Genomic DNA, 16,447 nt, shown 5'->3' with positions numbered 1-16,447 from the left:
TTTTTTTTTGCAAATTGTCCAATTTATATTGTGAGCTATAAAAAAGAGAACAATTCTCCCACGCGCTGTAATGCTGACTCATGCACTGCAGGATTACAGGGGCATTGCTTCCCTGGAGGATTATTCAATTACTCTGGGGAAACTGTAGGTTGTTTGTCCCTCCCTCTTCATGACTGTTCATGAAAACACCTACTGAATATTTTGCTGCTGCAGGCAACCTCTCTGATCTGTGTTCTGGCAGGAAGATACTTCTCCCCTTCTGGTTTAACTTTTTGAGCTTCAGAAATGTAAATGGACTGAGAAACCTAGTGAGCTTTCTATCTGTGCAAAATCTAAAGAAAGACCATGACTATTGCTTTTGGCTGCTTCAGACAAAAGGCTTCGGTGAAATAGTTACTGCACATTGCTTTTAATTTACTTTAGACCAATGCTGACTGTTGAGTTTCCAGCGTATAAGTTGCAGTAACAGGAAGACAACAGTGAGAACAGAAGCTTGTCTGTTACAGTTGTATGTCAGATATTAAACACATATAAATTAGGCTAGCACTATTGATTACCTTGCAATGAGTTTGCAGTGTTTGTTTATATTAAGGTTTTGCTCAGTGAACATGAAGAATTCAGACTTTCATTAATTGCAAAGTGATTTCTGAGGCTAATGATAATTAGAGTGTTGAAAGCAAAGTACAGACCATTTCTTTTAAGAAAAATACAAAGGAACAAAAGGATTGACTCCTGGAAATTGCTTCTGTTTAAAGCTATCAAAAGTCAGTCTTTGACACATGCTATGAAATGTTCACCACCCTTGTAGAATTAGATCTGACCCCCACACCCCTCTTTTTATGGTTAGGACTTTTTTTAAGTGCCCAACACCACAAGCATTCATACATGTGATTATCTTTAGATACACAAATAAATATTTAGCAATGGTGTTGCTGATATGTACAAAATTATTTACCTTCGTTAAATGCTGAAGGATAGGAGCTGTCTTTGTAGCATAACGCTGACATTTAACTCCCCAGGTAAAACAGCTTTTCACTGGTGTTTACAGGCATTTAAAAGGTACTTTAAAATAATGCTGACAATTTTACAGAAAATATAAGGAAAATATTATTTCTTACAGCAAAATTTTCTATTTTCTTTTGGCAACTGTTACTTGAACACACCGAGCTCCTCAGTGTGATTTGAAAACTACATGAACATTAGTCCTGAAAGTTAATTCCAATACTCTGAAGAATCCTCTGTGCTCTTTCTTGCTCCTACACTAGGTACAAATCCATCTAATTCCCACTGCCCGCCAACCCTCGCTCTCAGATAAGTGCTGTGGACATTGTTTTCCTTTTTCCCTTTGTGCTGGAAGCCAGTTGGCCTCTTCCTCCCTCCCCAAAACCTTGTCTGACTTTCGGGCATGTCGGACAGGGCTGTAAGCCAAGCTGCCGCCCTCCCTCGCTCCTCACCGGGTGCTGACTCCGATGGCTCCTCTAAGAATATTGCAAAAACTGTACTGAAGATCCAGTTAGCCTTAAGTCCTAGTTCAGCCAAGCAGCAAGGCACAGGTTTAATTTTAACTGAGATGATTGCAGTGAAATTGGTTATGTGCTTATAGTTAATAGGTGTGTTATTAAGTTCCATGAGGATCTGGCCTTAATGAACATGCCCTCGCCAGCATGTAATGTTACACTTACAGGGAATTGAAAATAATTTTGAAACTTCAGTATTATTTTTACTCTATACACTTCTAAATAAACCAACTTTCCCTTCTTTTTGCAATATATTTATAAAAAAATTTATTAATTTCTCCCATAGAATAATTCTTGAAATGTTTTATTTCAGATCTCAATATTCTCCCCAGAATTGTGCAAGTACTAATAATTTTGTCATGAAATTAAGGGTATAAATAAAAAAATACCCTAACCATGTCATCATTTTTGCACAAAACTTATTTTTTTGGGAGGTGTTACGGAGGCTCACACCAGACATCATTTTTAATTTGAGAAAATAATTTTCTGCATAACCTTTACCTATACTATCCAGCCAGCCTTGTCCATTTCATTGCCAGGATGCTCAAAAAAGGCAATGTTCTGCAGAGCAGAAAGTGAGGTGCTGCTATTCCAGATGCCATCAGATCCCCTCCAGAAGACAACGAAATACTTATACAAGATCACAGATGACAATACTGAAGTCAATAGACCTTTGTCATTCATATCAGCTGGAACAGTAGGGCATTTGCTGCTCTGAAGGATTTGCATCCTTCCCCTTAAGCTACATAGTATGTCTCCAGGGCACTCTCTACAAAAAGATACACTATTATATCTTTAATCTGTTGTAGCATTTTGGAAGCCATATAGGACAGGTATTTTTTTCTATTATTTCTGGGATATTAAGAATGGTAGCATTATGGAAGCAAACACATAAAGATTCATTAAGATTGTCCAAAATGAACTCTGGTGTTCCCTGCTGCTTTTTGCCTGGACTGTTTTCACCCTATTCTTTCCCCTCGGTTCCCTCTCATTCCCACTGTTGCAACCCTTATGGCATGGTAAGTATTTTAGAAGATTACTTTACAACTGACTAGACTAGAAGGTCATTCTTGAACTCTTATAGCCATGAAGATTATAGAGGGGTTTTTAATGCATCAAATTAAAGAGAAAGACTGGCATTTTGATTTAAAAGGAGGCTACATTTTGACTATTCTTCACACCACTCTCAAATTCTGTTACATCTATCATTTTCCTCTGCTGAATAAACCAGGTGTTGGATGTCAGCTCAGAGTTCAGGTGAATCCTTTCTATGTAAACTTGACTGTATCCTGAATATTGAGTTTTTAATCTTTTGTTCTCCTCTAAAAGTTGTGCGGTGTCAGCTGGCTTTGTTATGTGACTGCTGGGTAAGGTCTTGGCTCTATGAAATCAATGGGGATTGTGCCACAGGATTCGTTGGGACTAAGGTTTCACCCAAGCCGTTTTATCTGTACCCCTTCTGTTTTGTTCTATCCTAAATAAACTCTCTACAGTTTTCAGTTTTCAGATTTAGCTCTCAGATGAAATAATTTACCTTCTCTGTCAGATAAAAATACATGGATGATTTTTAAGCTATGATGCCTTTTAACTACTTGAAAAACAGCAAAGGACAAAGCAGGGGGGAAAATCTGGATTTTCTTGTCCATTAAAGTTTAATGCTAGGTATCAGGTTTATTTTCCAGACAAAATTATGTTATCACTGTAGAAGTAAAGAGGATACTTCTAGAACTGTATAAAGTATAGGTATTGATTTTCTGAAGCATAGCATTATGCAGCTATTGCCTGACAAACTTTCTAGGTATATTATCATACAACGGTCTAGCCTTTGTTCAAAGCCTTACTTGTTCATTTTTCCAATGGAAACATCAAATTTAGCACAAAACCATCTCAGTTCCTGTGTAAGTCACTTTGCCTTGTTCTGTGTTTAGAAATGAAATTAAATTGTCACTTTCTCTTGGTTTGAGGGCTAAGGCATGCTCACTGCAAAGCTGCTGTCTCATTCACTGACTGGACATTATCAGGTGCTTGATCAAAGAAAAAAATCAGCTTAGCCTAGCTTGAGCACAAGGCCTAGCATATCATATAGCAAGCAAAGCAAGCATTCAGAAATGCAGCTTTCAGAAAAGCTGCTCAAAAATGTGCAAGAACTGATGAAAATACAAAGCAGGCAATAGTGAGTCTACACTCAGATTTTGGTTAAAAAAAAAACCAAAACACACATTCAGACGGTCTCAGTTGGAGAGCTGGACGTTGGTGAAGGTACAACACCTCTTGGAAAACCTGTTTGAGAAGCAAGAACAGCATCACCCGCAGAGCAGGGGAAAGGAGGGACCCTCCACCCATGCCTGGTGCAGTGTGGGCTTTGCCAACATCCCCACTGTGGGAAGCAGTCCCTCCTGTGGCCTCTGCTTCTGTAGCTTGTCCCTATCAGACAAGGCTGTAATTTGCTAACTGTTGATTCTCTCAGGAAAAGAAACTTTACTCACCTTCTGTACTTTAAAGTGGAGCCTGTAGAGCACAGAAATAGCTGGTGACAAAGGAGTAAAGATTTCATTCAAGAAGCAAAGGCAGCAGGTGAGTATGTCTTGGACATCTGTAAGTGTCTTTACCGATCCACTTTGTCATGGGATACTTGCAGCACTGTGGGAAGGGATCATGAGTCTTTTCTCTATTGTAAACTAACTTATATGTGTGAGTTTGCTGGTTTTTTTCTTCATATTAGACCTCACTTTAGAGAACACATTTTTGTTTTGTTTTGTTTTTTTTCCTAGAAGTAGGATCTTTTTCACTAGTCTTCCCTTGGTTTCACATTTCAAGTAGATAATACAGTGGCATTAGCATTTTATCTGGTGACACAAGAGATGTACCAACACACCTACCAGACAAAAGTGATTGGTGTATAGGCAGACACAGGTGAAAGACATTACAGCTGTAAGAAGAGAGGAAAAAAAAGAGAATAGAAGAATTTACAGCATCATCTGTGCTACCCTGCCTTTAGAAAAGCTGTAAAGATCTTATACTATACAAGTAATTGGGGTTTATTTTATTAGCTGTTCATATAGTACTTTTACGGCAGAGATGTTGTGATAGCAACTGATGCATAATGCAAATGAAGTGTAGGTATTCAGCATCTCTCATTGCATTTTTTTCCTCAGGATTTCCTAAACTTTGACTTTGCCCTTTTTTTTTCATTTCATGTTGTAAAAATTGAAGGGTCTTGCATTTTACAGTATGTACATACACTGGATGAGAAGAGACACACAAATATTTATGACATGAAAACTGCACGTGCAAACACCTATCTGGTTTCTCAGTTTGTGCACTCAGTGTCTGAATTTTACATCTATGGCTATCAACTATGGATTACTAGGCTCTATTTTTAGCTACTTAAAAAGGCAGAAAGAGCTTAGAGGCAGAAGAAATGACCTTTCAACTCCCGTGAGAAAAAATGTTCTCTAAAATAGCCATTTTTTATACAACCTCAAAAAAAGCTGTCATTTTTTCCTGCATTCTTACGCTATAGTCTTTATCCACTAAGCAAGCAACTCTGAATAAATATCACAACTGTAAGAGGCTGTGGGGTTCAGGTTTTGGGTTAGGGTCCGAGTCCTATCTTACAAGATGTTTGTGACCTTTTCCCCATCTGCTCACTGCGCTTTTTTCTCCAAGGATCTTCCATTTTTTGCAGTCTTTCCTCATTGCTGGGTTTTCATATTGGCCATGAAAGCACTTAGAAGAACATGTGAGACTGAAGCTTATCTTTCACAGCAGTTGTGGCCCTCTTCCACTCTTCCCCTTCTCTGCTGACACTTTCTATTCCCCACTTCCCCCCAAATGTTTCCTGCATGTATTTATCACTGTTTTTATTCTTGTGGGTGTGTATGCAATCGAAAAAATATAGTTGACATTTTAGTCTCAAAGTGGACTGGTTTGTGGCTATTGCTATTTCCTTCTGCTGAAAAGATGTGAGGAAGTAGCTGAGAAAATTTTGTTTTCTGCTTTCACATGTTACATGCTTAAGGTCAGTGGGTTTGGCACTTCTAAGGAGTAGAACTGTTACAAATAAACCTCACAGAGAGGGGGGAGAGGTGCTCTTTATGAAATTGAGATTGAGTTAATGAAGGCCTTTGAAGATTAAAGTGAAGGCTCTGAGTACAAGAACCACCCAACACAAAGGCTTCATTTCCTCTGGGTACGTGTTGGAAGGCTCATCCAAGTCACTGGGAGTTGCCTCCAAGTTTTATAGCGATAACAATCCCAGTTGCATGAACCCTACATATTTCTAATGAAAAAAAAAAAAATTCTAGCCCTGTAGTTGTTATTATGGATATTCTCTAGGACATCAGACTAAAAATATCAGCAGATAACAACACAGCACTACAAGATAAAGTCTCCATTAAAAATGTATTAAAGTCAAAGCTGATTTTCATCAGTCCTGGTGGATATTTGGGGTTAATTCTGTATCGCTGAGATGTTCTTGCTGACCTAACTATGGAGGGGCAAGAGTTACAGAGAGCAAAGGAAGAGAAACACACAAGTACCTGTAGAACAGGTTAGTGGTCTCTACCAAGAGATTTCTAGACTTTCTACTTATGGCTGTGCAGATGGAGAGTTAACTCTTGTATTGAAGTCCTGCGTGTGATATATTCTGTTTGCAAGGAGTCAGGACTTGCTGACTGAATAAATGCAATGCCAGTGTTTAAATGGGTTGGGCTATATTAAAATTAGATTGCAATTAATGTGCATAGCTCACTTAACCGTAGAAACACTGAGGTCTGAAAAGAGGCTCAGAAACATCTTAAATTCAGCTGGATCTAATGTTTCAAGTATTTCATCACCGAGTGATTAACAGTTTCATGGCTATAAAAGAATATTTCATAGGCATCTTTAGCAACCTGACTATACCAGGTTTTGGTATTACAGCATTCTGGAAACTTTTCTTTGCTGGTCAGCACTGTAGCACAAAATTTATCATGCTAGTATAATCACAACAAAGAATAATTCCTGGGAAAGTGGTTTGTTTGATTGTTGTTCCAGCCTATATTTTTTGTTCTGTTTAACAATCTATGACTCTATTCAGTAATGATTTGTCTTGATTTGGTGGAATCCCTGTAAATAAATTTCAGCTTAATTTCATAACTGGAATTTAGTAAGCAAGGAAGAAAAGCCTTTTATGTTTCTTTCCTGTGACATGCTGAACTGTACCATTTGGTGTACTGGGTACAGTAGCAGAATCCAGAAAAGAAGATCTAGTTGACATAGCATCCTGCCAGCAGCCAGATACGTGTTTTGCCAGTGAACTCAATGCAAACTGCTTCACTGAAGACTATTTCCTAAGAGCTTCATAGCACAAAGACATAGTTTAATTCTGTACCTAAACATTTCTCATCCTTTAAGATCCCATTCCCATCCTGCAAATCAGTTCATCTACCAGTCTTGAAAGTTCACTGCAGTGCCATCTGAGTACCTTTACTGATACTCAATATCTAAAACTGAGTAATTTTAGCTTGAACAAATACAATCTGCACTTGAAGTCATACAGCTGGAAGTTCATCCAAACTCCCAGGTAACTTCCTCATCCCATGCTGGGGCAAGTCTAGCGGCCTGCAGCTCCTTTCGGGCTCTTTCTCATCTCAAACTCTGGCTTGGGGAAAAATGAAACAGCACCTGCTATCTATGCTAGGTAATTAGTTTATGGCACACACTTTGTAATCAGCTGGAAATTCACAATCTGTTTTATTGTTGGTTATGGAAAATGGTGCATGTTACTTCAGTTGAAGATTTTCTTCTTTTTTTCTGATGCTAGAGTACTGTAGAACTTCACTAACATCCAAGCGTTTAGTATCTTCCATTTTCTTTCCAGTGCACAGGCAGGCAATAATCACAGATTCTTGGATACAGATGAAAGGAAGTTCTGTCTTTTAATTTCCTCCACTGCAGCTGTCCTGTGCTGAAGGCATCTGCCATACCTAATGGATGAGTTCTTGCTGTGGGAGCACTATCAGTTTTGTGCAAACCCCACTGAAGTTTCTGCCAAACTTTGCAGAGATCACATTTACTGTTCCCGTAAAGGTTCACAGTCTGCCCCTTTCTGCTCCATTTCATCTCTCCTCAGCCTTCTGCAGAAAACCAAGGAGATTCATGGGGTTTGCAGAAACAGCTACACTTTGAGATTCAGATACCACTGTATTAAGGGAAAAGAAAGCATTCCTATCCTACACACTGGTGTATCCTACCAAGCAGGGAAAAAACCCAGTGGCTGTGGATAAATCAGAATAGAAACCCATTTTACACAGAACACCGAGGGTCAGCCATTCTTGGACTGAGCTAAAAGACAGGGGGTATTCTCCCCCATTGAATACTGGCTGAGTGTAGTACTAGTTCCTCTGCTGAACTGGATCGAGGATCTACTCTCTGATACGCAAAGTGCTAGAAGCAGGAGAAAGGTTTTCTCAGCAGTGAGTTGCAGGCTGTCCATTTGTACAGGGTGGACCAAGACGGCTCAGGATCCTATGTGACACTTCTGCATGCCTGGAGCTAGAGGAGTGAATTTTGTTCCTTGGCCCTGATGCCATTCCAACAGGAGCAACTGTTATGACAGAACATTCATGTTTCAGAGCATTATCTTGAAAGCAACATAATCTAAATATGCATTGGAGATCTGACTGCAGTATATGCTGTGACTGTTATGCTACACTTCATTGTAGACTGCCACTAGAAAACAATAGTTGTAACTGGTAATTTTTTTTCTGAAATGTAGGCAAGTAGTTGTGAATATACAGCAAATGTGCTGTAAGCAAAATTAAGAAACGCAAGTAAAAATAAAAAATCCAGTTGTTCAAAATGTAAGTGTAGGGAAAAGTGTAACAAATCAGACACTACTTGGGAAACCTTGTTAGGAATGTTCTTCCTGCAGATCCCATTCTCTATTCCCAGGAAAAGGGAAAGATACCAGGATTTCCCCCATGAAAAAGAAAAAACGAAAACATATAGCCAGTTAACTAAGAAGAGACCAATGGATTTCTAAAAAGAGAATTTTCATTTTTAGCAGTCTTGAATGGCTACCATGCTACATAGATCACAAAAGAAAGACATCAGGCTTCCTTGGGGGATCAGACAGACTTCTAGCTATACAATGGGGGAAAGTTGCACAGACTCCTCAAAAACTGTCTTTTGGCACCCAGGGGTTTTAAGTGCATAAAACCAGCAGGGCTAATAATGAAACTAATGAGGCTTAGGACTCATACTGTTCACAATGCAAAAATGCCTGAAGTATAGTCAGTGATGGGAAGCTGAAACAAATTCACCATAGGGCCAAATTGCACATTTTTCATAGGGAGAGTAATGTAATTAAACTCACTCACATGCAGGACCTTATTCATATGCAATATTTACACTCAGGCTAGAGGTCTACGTATTCTACCACCAATAGAAATTACGATATGCAAGACCGATGCCCACATTTAACTTCTGTTATGAGAACAGATTAGACAATTCCTGCTAAGGTTCATTTTTACTGCCAGAAGTCTATGACCTGTACTCATCAGACTACAGAATTTCAGAAAGGGTGATTTTCCAGGATTGTGGATAAAGGGAATGATGTTGCTGTAAAAGACGACAGAATTCAGCTTGCCATTTCCAGACATTCTGCAAAGCTCACCACCACAGCAATCTACTCTCACGTGCTGTCTCTTTATGTCTGTATTTCATGTGTGAACAGATATATGTATGTATGTATGTATACACATATATGTATGTATAAATGTACGTATGCATACATGCGTATATGTAAGTGTGTGTGCTTAAGGCAGGATGAGAGGTTTCCTGAGCCATAGAAAAGTTGTAAAAATTGTGTTATGTAAACTGATGGCAAAAGCATTCACTACATGAGTCATATTTTGCACAGCTAGTACTTAGAAAGCCAGCACTGTTTTGGCTTCTTTTCTTGTTCTGGGGCTGGGTCAGTTTTCTACTTGACATAGCATTATGCTTCAGTTGACTTTGTTTGACAGAGATATGGCATGAGCAATTTAGTTGCTATCTGATGGAAGAGAGCTTGGAGCTGTGTAGGCCCTGTTTTGAATGCTTTTTGGGCTAGGCTGGAGTAAAGAATGATACTCCTCCATACACTGCCTTAATGACTCATCATTTTAAACAAGATTTGAAAGACACTGAAAGTCTTACGAAGCATCTGTGGGAAGCTGACAGTGTAAGGAGTGTTTCACCCATGTAGCTATTAGAATCACAGATCTGAGTGAACCTCACACTCAAAGCAGGACTAAATCTGAAGTTAGACTATGTTGTTCAGGGCCGTGCTCAGTCATGATTTGAAAATCTCCAAGAGTGAAGGTTCCACAGCCTCTTTGAACAACCTATTGCAGTTCTTCACAAAACTCATAGGGATTTTTTTCCTTTATATTCAACCAGAATTTCTCTTGCTGCAGCCTGAGACCATTGTCTGCAGTTTGTCCATCTCTCTTGTACTAGGGAGCTCAAAACTTTACACGGTTTTCCCAGTTTAACCTCACTAGTGCTGAAATGCTAAAATTTAATTAATCACACAGAAGATACAAAGACAGAGTTAATTGCCATGTAAATCCAATATCATGTTGAAGGTGTAAGAGCTGTTAGCAGTTTCCAGTAGTGGTTCAGCATGATAAGTTTCTGAGAACCTAATTAAGTAAGAGGCATGAGATCGCACAAGAAAGGTCAGCATCCAAATAATATAAAAGACAGATTTTTATAACAGAAACTCTTGTTTCTCTATTGAGAGTATCCGCTAAGCTATTTTTTTTCCTTGCAAGACAACTATTTCATATCTTGGTGATTTTGAACAAACTGTTATTTAAAATTTAAATGTCAGCTTGACTGGAAAAAAATGATCCAGAAGTCACTAAAAGGAAGAGGTTGTGACAGATTTTTTTTTCAGTCATGCCTACAATTATGATTCTTTTTTTAAAGTCTGTATAACTTGGTAGTATATGCAAAAGGCACACAGGGGGCATGTAGATGATTTCAAGAGAGGAACTCAAATTTTATGCAGCAACATCTATTTTTCAGTGTAACTCCCTAGACAATTATTAAGGTATGAGCAATTTCATGTTGTAAACTTCCCTGATGTACTTCTAGTCTTTCAGTCACTGGCATAATAGGTGCTATTATGACGTGGAAATATGCCAGTGCACTTACCCTTGATAAGCGCACGGTCAGTTGACTTAAAATACAGTTGCTATGCAAAGTGAAAATTTACCTTTTCAAGTAGTGATCCTTGTCTCAAATATAGCCACAAATGTTGATACAATCTTTACAAAAATAGCTATCTCCCATAACTTCAAAAGGACAAGTCAATCATTTAATTAAAAAAAAAAAAAAAAAGTTGTTCCACTCTTGTCTGGTTCTAAGGCAATGCTGACATTGATTTTGGTTTGACTGTTAGATAGGTCGCTACTGCCACTAAGTCTGCCTTAAAACACATGCGCCTTCTGCAATGTTGCTTTGGAATATTTTTCAGTGCAGTATCAACACAAAACTGAGCTCCTCACTCATGAGATTGTATTTGTGAGATACTGTACCCTGAGGGTCAGACCGGCTGGGTAATAACCAACGAAGTTAATGGGGGCAAGAAGCCTTCTGCTTTCTAGCATGACTATTCTCAGGAATACAGCTGCAATCTCCATGCTCTCTGGAGAGAACAAGTCAACCCAAGGGAGAAAGATAAGTGATAGGACTGCAACACCTCTTTGGGGTTTGTTTTTTCCTGCCCTGTTCCAGGAGATTATTGTCACAGGAAGTGGAGCAGTGTCTGCAGTAAGAAAGATATGGAGACACCATTCTGACTGGCTTGCAATGGGAAAAACTCCTGATATACAGAGGTCAGCCGTAGCTGGACACTTCTACCCTCCTCATTTTTGTAATAGTCCTAAATAGAAGGACATGTCAGTCACTGATACTGTCCCCTCTCTGTTACAAGAAAAAATGAAGTAAACATGAGGAAGAAATAATCCTTGGCATGTTTGCAATATATTTTGAAAGGTCCTATAAGGTTAAGAACATTATCTGGAAAGCCAGCTGCCGTCTTTACTCCTCCCTGTTCTTGGTAAGTCCCTTACTCAAATGGAGGACAGGTTGAACCTCGTTGCACTGACGTTTTGAACTTTATCTGCTGGTTCTTATCTCTTCTGCCATGCAAAATATGTACATGAGAACCCTAATTTCTGCACGTTAGCAGCAAAAAGATTAAAAGAAGAAACAAGTCTTTCATTCAGCTATTCTCTACGAGCAGAAGACCTGAATGCTAATAAATGTGTACAGTCCAGAATATCTGAGAAGAATCTTAATAGAGCACACGCACCTTCCTTCAACAGAATTAAAGACCTTGCTGCTGCTGCATCTTTCTCAGTGTACATGGCGCAGGATGTGTTCTGTATCGGTTAATATTGCATGACCAGTAACAGATTGCTGGTCTTATTACCGCTGCTGTGTCTAGCAACCCAAGTAATGAGTGAGGTTGTATCATGGTAGGCACTTCATACAGACAGGGAATTGTCTGCCTCGGAAAACTTACACTCTGTACCAACCAAACAGGTTAATGAAGGTGAGGAGGTAAACAATACAGAAGGAATTGAAGACCCCTGTGAAAGGCTGGGTGAAGCTGGCTTTCCTTGCAAGGCCATGACCCTGCTGGAAAGATCGCCTCTCCCCTGCTTCAACCTACATTTTGTGACCAGACGGTGAATTCAGGCAGGGGCCTGTCACTTCCAGAGGGCATCTGGAGTTCACAGTGAAAAAGAGCTCAAACCTATCAGTTCGCCAGGCGAGCTGCCCTGGCCTCTTCCCTCACCGCCACGGGCTGTTAGCAAGCACAGGTACTCACCGGTGGTGGGGTGCTTCCCATTCTTTGTGGAGCTCAGCTTTAGCTACAAGAGCAACTAGAAGCTGGCAAGTTTGTGTATACCCCCCTCACTTGTACCTGACGTGTTTGACCTTTCTTTCTTATAAGCTGAATAATAAAATTAATAGGCTAATTGATTTTTTTTTTCTAAATAATGAATGCAAGTAAAATAAACTTATGGTCATGTTTTTACTTAATCTTAATTGTTAAGTATTTAGGACCATTATCACCTTTTCTTACTTGACACAGCAGCACAGTTTGATACTCTTAGAGACATGAAATAATCTGGATTCTGGAAAAATAGAAATGTTATTCAGAACACATACACTAGGATCAGTGAAACTTGCAGCTGAATGGGAAATGTAATGTCTAATTTCTAGTGCATAACATGAGGCATAACATTATGTTAAGGACTGTAACAGTCCATTACAGTCAGTGCATGACAGAACTTTTAATGTATGCTTTAAGCAAGAAAGCCACAATTTCCAAAGCTTTTCAAATATTCCATGACTTAAAACTACTTTGGGTACCAGAAATACAGCATTTTATGAAGTGTCAGTGGAAGAAGGCATTTTCTGTTTCACAGCAACATTGATAAAGCCCCTAGCCTGACAGACGAAAGCCTTGCCATTATTAGGTATAATACTGTACGTGACATCACACGGACTAAAAAATATCCAACCACATGTTAAAAACAAAAACCTCCTTATGCTGACAAGTCTACAACTGAAAGAGCCAAGTGGGATAAGTTCAGTATTTCACTACTGAGAGAAATGATGGTGTGTATAATGTTATTGACAGCTGCAATGTTTTGGGAAAGGATTTGGCATTACAAGGCTTTTAAAGAGCATATTGTATTTAGTAGAAGTGAATCTTTTATGCGGATAGATATTGTGTTTCTTTTAGAGACAGGCAAATATCTAGACACTATTATTTGGAGGGAGGATGTCCTCTTAACAAGATACCCTAGTATTTATAAATAAAAATATTAAGAAAATGCAATTTCTGTGGGAAATGTTGGTGCTCCAATGTCAATATTAAAAACTTCACTGTTAAAAGGGCAGTCAGATACAGGGTTTTGGTTGCAGTATTGGTATGGCTGCATAAACTGAATGTAGCTTTTGTTACTGATATAGCTGTCATGAAAATCTGATGCAGTCCCACCTCTTTAAAAATGTGCATTTTTTTAATTCTTATGAATTTTACCAACATGTAAGAGTGAATATTTTACCCTGTTATGTTTGCAATCAGCTCTTAGCTACAGTATGAGGCTGTATTCTCATAGTTAACAAATTTTGTTAGCAAGTTTAGAGGCACAGTGGAAGTGACGGGAATCATCATGTTAATGAAACTCAGGTTTAATAATTAAATCGTGGTAACTAGAGGGGAGGGTATGCTTTTAAAAAATTCGTTCAAGGCCTGTGGTTATGTAACTGCTGTGTGGTTTAAACCCATTACAAATTCTCTGAAGTCGGCTATTCAAAGTTTTTACTCTATATTGCATAACATCCTGTGCACCGTGAAGCACATGTGTACATACTACCCTTACGCTAGTGGTGGCACTGAACATACAGATGTTCAATGATGCTTGTACATGTTTCTCACTCACACTGCAACAAGTTACTGCTGCCTTACACTGAAACCTTTGCTTTGGCATGCTTCACTTAATGGCAAATTGCCTGGGTACAGGCAGCTGCAAGATGGCATTTCTTTACATTCCAAGTCAAGTAGCACTTAACTGTGCACAAAGGGCAGTGCTGGTAGTATTGAACAGAGAAAAAAGAAAGAAAGAGTCATTTGTTAATTTTACAAGCTTTTCTGCAACCACATAAATTACCCTGTGTGAATGGGTTCACAGCTCTGAGCACATGAGGTGCTACATTAGACAACTACATATTATCCATTTTGCTGATCAATAACACTGAACAATGGGTGGTCTGTTATGTGGTTTATTCCTTCTTTTGGTCAGGTCAGTTAGTTTGGCAAGCATTTGAATTTTATTTAATTAAAGCCGATTTAACAATGACTGATTTTCCTTGTACCTTTTGCCATTAGCAAGAATCTTCCATTTGCTAAAAAGGGTTCTTGGCTGGGAAAAAGCCAATATTTTTTAACTTACCTTCTGCCCTGAGGAGATCACTTACGTAGAAGCTCCAGCCATGTTGCTCAGTAGGCTCGAGTTTGTGACTTCTTGAATGTTGTGTAATTACAGAGGATCATTAATACCTTCAGCTGCGTTATTGTAGTTGCTCATATGTTAGGTAGTTTTCATTTGTTGACCCTGGTGTAGAGGACTGGAGCTTAAGAACAGGGTTGTAAGAAAGCATATGTTACGTATAATGTATAAATATAGATGTGTCCTTCCTCCTCCACTCTGCTCTGCGTGAGAATCCAGTGCAAAGTAACAAAATCTCCACTCTTACTTGGGTGCAAGCTCAGGGAAAAATATGTAAAAAGTGTTTTAAATTTGCAAGTCTTGCTCATATCAGTGGGATAATTAAGTAAAAAAGCAAATGTTTTTGAAAATGCCAGGAGAAAGTAAAACTACAGAGGTGTTTAAGATATTGGATTTAGTAATTCTGTTAGAAGGAATGACCTGCTTTGAACCTCCGGATGGAATGTGTGCATGTATGCACATGTGTGTGCATATGCTACGGCTAGTGGGGGCTATAGAGATATAAAGCATATTTGACATCTTATTTCACAAATTTTATATTTTTTTGCAAGACTATTGCTCATCTGTTCCTTCTGATGGGTTAAGTTACCTCTGTGCCACTGCACATCTATGATAACTCAATCTACTGGGGCTAGTCTGTATAATTTTATCATACCGACGCCAAAAAACCTATCCTGCCCTAACACACAAACATTTTATTTATAGGCCAGAAGCCTTCCCATTCCTTATCTTTTATAACACTCCACATAATGTGATATCAGGTAGTGGACAAAATGAAGTTAATTTCAGCTCCATGGATAACCTGTGGTAGGACCACTTAAATATAAAAGCAGAGCAGATGTGAATAGTGAGACGCTATAAGAGGGGAACAAACTGTCCTGCTAACATTTCTGAAGCAGTTGTCTCTTTCTTGAGACAGAGTATGTTATCACTTTTGTTACTGCTATTTCAGCAGGCAGGAGTGTGTAGTACAAATGGCCTGAAATATGTGGGGTGTCACACATCCTTACAAAAATCTAGGGTGTCCTTATAGGGAGGCAAAGAAAAAGTACTGGGGCCATAATTTTCAAATTTCTACATGGCTTTTATTGACTTCATCTAAGCAGCAAATATAGCTGAGTCAAATAGCCAGAAATTATCTTTAATTTTACGGTCCTATCCTAACCTACTGTTTATGCTACCAAAGTGTACAGACTCATTTCTACTCTCAGGGAGCGCTGAGAGCTGTGAACAGCTAGTGCCAGAGAGAGGGTGCTTTGGCTTGTAGTGCTCCTCACCCCTGCCTTGCAGAGAAAACCCAGGACTGCCCCCATATCGCCCCAAAACCGGGCATCTGCTGTGAATAGGAGATCAAGAAGATACCCTAATACCTGCTCTAATCCTTGCTGAAGCAAAATGCAAAGCCCTATTGACCTCACTTGATTTTTGATTCAGTCCCTCCTGCAGACAGCCCATGGTAAAAATCTTGAGACTGTTTAGTTGTTTTTGCCAGCTGACCCACTCTTTGGTGTTTCTTGTGTAGCACCTGTATAGTGCCTGCATGAAAAGGGGTGGTCTGAGCCTCCCAGCTGCACCACCTTATAATTCCTTTGTCCCAGAGGCACCAGCTTAATCTTGGAGTAGCAGAGACCTCACACAGGTTGTGCTCTATTCTACTAGACATGGGTTTATATCCTAGAAATAAGAAAAAAACCCAGATGTCTTGTGTCAAATAAAAAACCCAGAAGCAAAAAACCCAGAAGCAAGTAATAATATAATTAAGAACTGACACATTCATTCTTGCTGTGTTCCAACATGAAATAGCAGAGTTTTTGGTTTGGATAAGACATCCATGTCAGAGTGTTAGCTAAATCATGTCCTTGC

The 16,447-nt window shown here is 39.1% G+C and overlaps 1 long non-coding RNA gene across 5 annotated transcripts; it reads right to left on the bottom strand.

Moving 5' to 3' along the window:
* Positions 1-2,479: 2,479 nt before the first annotated feature.
* On the bottom strand, positions 2,480-14,788 carry LOC115340685. Of its 5 annotated transcripts, none has more exons than XR_003923130.2 (4): positions 14,528-14,788; positions 8,400-8,443; positions 4,004-4,157; positions 2,480-3,797 (listed from the first exon to the last, which is right to left on the bottom strand). It is a non-coding gene; the product is annotated as an uncharacterized LOC115340685 (long non-coding RNA). The 5 variants fall into 5 exon arrangements; XR_003923129.2 differs by lacking the exon at positions 14,528-14,788 and adding an exon at positions 12,391-12,472; XR_005932239.1 differs by lacking the exon at positions 14,528-14,788 and adding an exon at positions 10,768-11,105.
* Between the last annotated feature and the right edge of the window lie 1,659 nt (positions 14,789-16,447).

Source organism: Aquila chrysaetos, chromosome 4 (assembly GCF_900496995.4).
Source record: "Aquila chrysaetos chrysaetos chromosome 4, bAquChr1.4, whole genome shotgun sequence".
In the NCBI taxonomy this organism is placed as follows: Eukaryota; Metazoa; Chordata; class Aves; order Accipitriformes; family Accipitridae; genus Aquila; species Aquila chrysaetos.
The sequence above is the reverse complement of the archived record's forward strand: the minus strand, read 5'-3'. Positions and strand labels throughout refer to the sequence as shown.